Source organism: Lolium rigidum, chromosome 6, assembly GCF_022539505.1.
Source record: "Lolium rigidum isolate FL_2022 chromosome 6, APGP_CSIRO_Lrig_0.1, whole genome shotgun sequence".
Taxonomy (NCBI): domain Eukaryota; kingdom Viridiplantae; phylum Streptophyta; class Magnoliopsida; order Poales; family Poaceae; genus Lolium; species Lolium rigidum.
In genome coordinates this window covers 137,851,846-137,856,016 of record NC_061513.1, presented here as the reverse complement: position 1 = coordinate 137,856,016, position 4,171 = coordinate 137,851,846, and positions in this window count along the sequence as shown.

Below are 4,171 nucleotides of genomic sequence, written 5' to 3'. Positions count from 1 at the left end.
GGAAGGGGTTCTCACCTGAAGGCGCGCTCGATGGAGTGGACCTGTCCACCCCGTCGGAAGAACGCACCAGGTCGCTGCGTCGAGAGATCAACTTCATGGTGGCTCATTCGCTGCACCGACATTCCGAGAGCCTCGGTGAACACTTTGGAGCGTGTCGCTCGCGCGTGATCCAGGAAATCATGAGCCATCGGTATTCTCCGTCGGGACCAGCTACGGGGACTTACCAAGGAGAGATGCCACTCCGGTCCCATCCGCCGCTGCCGTTCGCGTTGGCAGCACCGAAGTGCCGAATTCATCGGCATACGTCGTCTACAAGATTGGTGGTGACCCTAGTGACTACCAATTCTTACATGAGGCGCCCAAGGAGATCCCCCACGGATACACGTGCGCATACGTGCCGAGCTGCGATGAATCGGGCACTCTCGAACCAGAGCTTCAACGGCGGGGACTTCCGGAACAGCAGGAGGAACGTCGGCAACAGATCTTGAGAAGCAGACGTGGCTAGCTAAGTACGCCACTCCGACAAACCTCCAGAGCTCAGCTCCTGCAGTTGGCTCAGAACCGGAAAAGCAAGCATGGCTGGCTAAGTATGCCACCCCGGCGAATCTTCAGGGTTCGACGCCTTCAGCCATCACCGCGGATCAGATTTGTACAATTCTGAAAGACCAGTTCGGCATGATGCCGAAAAGGAGGACAATCGGCTATACCAAGCCGTACCCCAACGAGTACGAATTGATCCCGCTACCACCCAAATATCGGCTCCCTGACTTCACAAAGTTTAGTGGATCGGATGGTTCCAGCTCCATCGAGCATGTGAGCCGATATTTGGCACAGCTGGGAACGATCTCAGCATCGGACGAGCTGCGTGTGAGGTTCTTCGCACGGTCCCTCACGGGATCGGCTTTCGGGTGGTACACATCGCTGCCACCAAACTCGATCCGGACTTGGAAGCGGTTGGAAGAGCGAGTTCCACATACGGTATCACTCGCGAGGCTTCCGAGGCTGGCATTGCCGATCTAGCACAAGTACGAAAGAAGCGCGGGAAACAGTGGCGAGAATACGTCCAAGCACTTCGAGACCGTTAGGAACCGATGCTATTCGGTTCATGTAAGTGAAAAAGAAGCGGTCGAGTTGGCGGTGGTGGGTCTCTCATCATCGATCAAGGACGTGGCCTCCCAAGCGAGACTACCCTTCACCGGCGCACATGGTGCGAAGGCTGTCGGCATATGAACAGCGCCACCCGGATGTTTACCGGGATAAATTCAAGCGCGCGGTGGTCCTGGTTGAGGCGGATGAAGATGAAGGTGCTGCGGGAGATCAAGAGGTAGCGATGGCTGAATGGACTCGGGGGCAAGCCCCGTGTCCCGTAAGTGGGTTAAGCCACAAGGTCCTCCAAAAGGGTTTGGCTTCGACGTGACCAAAGCTGAGCAGATTTTCGACCTCTTACTCAAGGAGAAGCACCTAAAGTTACCCGAAGGCCACAAGATCCCCACGGTGCAAGAGCTGAACGGGAAGCCATACTGCAAATGGCATAACACGTTCACCCACGCCACCAACGACTGCAGGGTGTGGCGTCAACAGGTCCAAATGGCGATAGAACAAGGGCGGCTAATTTTCAGCCAGTACGCCATGAAGGTCGACACACATCCCTTCCCCGCCGTCAACATGGTGGAGTATACTTACCATGGAGGGTGCCAGCCAGATTTCTCGTGCAATATCAACATGGTAGGACCTGGGCACCACTCTGTTAAGGACGGAGATGAGGGCAGCTGCTCTCATAGCAAGGACACAGAGGAAGCCGCTCCACGCGATCAGCTCCGTCACGATGGCAAGCGCTACATCACGAGAGGGAGAAGTGAGGAACGTAAGATATCGGCGACCTCTCTCTCGATCACCTCCTCAACAAGTATGTGGGTCAAAACGACCAACGCCGGCGATACAACGACGATGATGAAAAGGATCGTCTGGCTAGGGACGACAGGAGACGTCGTCGGCATGATCGCGACGAGGTGCGATATGAGCGCCACACCAAGGAAAAGTCGAGGGAGCAAGACGACGTGGATAGGCATCGGGACTGCCCCTTCTTCGGACACTGCTGGGATTCGAGGAATGAGCCGATTGCCCACAATCGGCAAGCTGCCCAGAATGCAAACAAAAGAAGAAGGATGCAGCTAACGTGTCCGTGTTCAAACGTCTAGGGCCTCTCCCGCCTCGGAACAAGCATGCTGAGTCCGCTCGGGTGGAAGATCTCGAGGAACTAGAGGACGATGATGAAGAAGAAGACAAGTATCATCGGCCAAGGTGGTGCCCTGATGGGCTCAGCCGTTCCCAAAAGCGAAGGGTTCAGCGTCAACGTGGGTTGGAGGAAGCTGAAAGGTTATACCTGCACACGTTGAGGAAGGCGCGGCCTGATCTGGCCGCTAGAATTCAGCGAACCCTGGACGAAGAAGGTCGGCCACAAAGGAAAGAGTGGCGCCTGATACGTCTCCGACGTATCGATAATTTCTTATGTTCTATGCCATATTATTGATGATACCTACATGTTTTATGCACACTTTATGTCATATTCGTGCATTTTCTGGAACTAACCTATTAACAAGATGCCGAAGTGCCGGTTCTCGTTTTCTGCTGTTTTTGGTTTCGAAATCCTAGTAACGAAATATTCTCGGAATTGGACGAAACGAAGACCCGGGGGCCTATTTTTCCACGGAGCTTCCAGAAGACCGAAGAGCATACGAAGTGGGGCCACGAGGTGGCGACACCACAAGGCGGCGCGGCCAAGGAGGGGCCCGCGCCGCCCTATGGTGTGGGCCCCTCGTCAGACCCCCGATTCTGCCCTTCCGCCTACTTAAAGCCTCCGTCGCGAAACCCCTGAGGCGTAAAAACCACGATACGGAAAACCTTACTGAGACGCCGCCGCCGCCGATCCCATCTCGGGGGATTCTGGAGATCTCCTCCGGCACCCTGCCGGAGAGGGGATTCATCTCCCGGAGGACTCTACACCGCCATGGTCGCCTCCGGAGTGATGAGTGAGTAGTTCACCCCTGGACTATGGGTCCATAGCAGTAGCTAGATGGTTGTCTTCTCCTCATTGTGCTTCATTGTTGGATCTTGTGAGCTGCCTAACATGATCAAGATCATCTATCCGTAATACTCTATGTTGTGTTTGTCGGGATCCGATGGATAGAGAATACCATGTCATGTTAATTATCAAGTTATTACATATGTGTTGTTTATGATCTTGCATGCTCTCCGTTACTAGTAGAGGCTCTGGCCAAGTTTTTGCTTTTAACTCCAAGAGGGAGTATTTATGCTCGATAGTGGGTTCATGCCCGCATTGACACACGGGACGATGTGACGAAAGTTCTAAGGTTGTGTTGTGCTTGTTGCCACTAGGGATAAAACATTGGCGCTATGTCCGAGGATGTAGTTGTTGATTACATTACGCACCATACTTAATGCAATTGTCTGTTGCTTTGCAACTTAATACTCGGAGGGGTTCGGACGATAACTCGAAGGTGGACTTTTTAGGCATAGATGCGGTTGGATGGCGGTCTATGTACTTTGTCGTAATGCCCAATTAAATCTCACTATACTTATCATGTCATGTATGTGCATTGTTATGCCCTCTCTATTTGTCAATTGCCCGACTGTAATTTGTTCACCCAACATGCTTTTATCTTATGGGAGAGACACCTCTAGTGAACTGTGGACCCCGGTCCATTCTTTAATACTTGAAATACAAATCTGCTGCAATACTTGTTTTTACTATTTTCTCTGCAAACAATCATCTTCCACACAATACGGTTAATCCTTTGTTACAGCAAGCCGGTGAGATTGACAACCTCACTTGTTTCGTTGGGGCAAAGTACTTTGGTTGTGTTGTGCAGGTTCCACGTTGGCGCCGGAATCCCTGGTGTTGCGCCGCACTACATCCCGCCGCCATCAACCTTCAACGTGCTTCTTGGCTCCTCCTGGTTCGATAAACCTTGGTTTCTTTCTGAGGGAAAACTTGCTGCTGTGCGCATCATACCTTCCTCTTGGGGTTGCCCAACGAACGTGTGAAATACACGCCATCAAGCTCTTTTTCTGGTGCCGTTGCCGGGGAGATCAAGACACGCTGCAAGGGGAGTCTCCACTTCTCAATCTCTTTACTTTGTTTTTGTCTTGC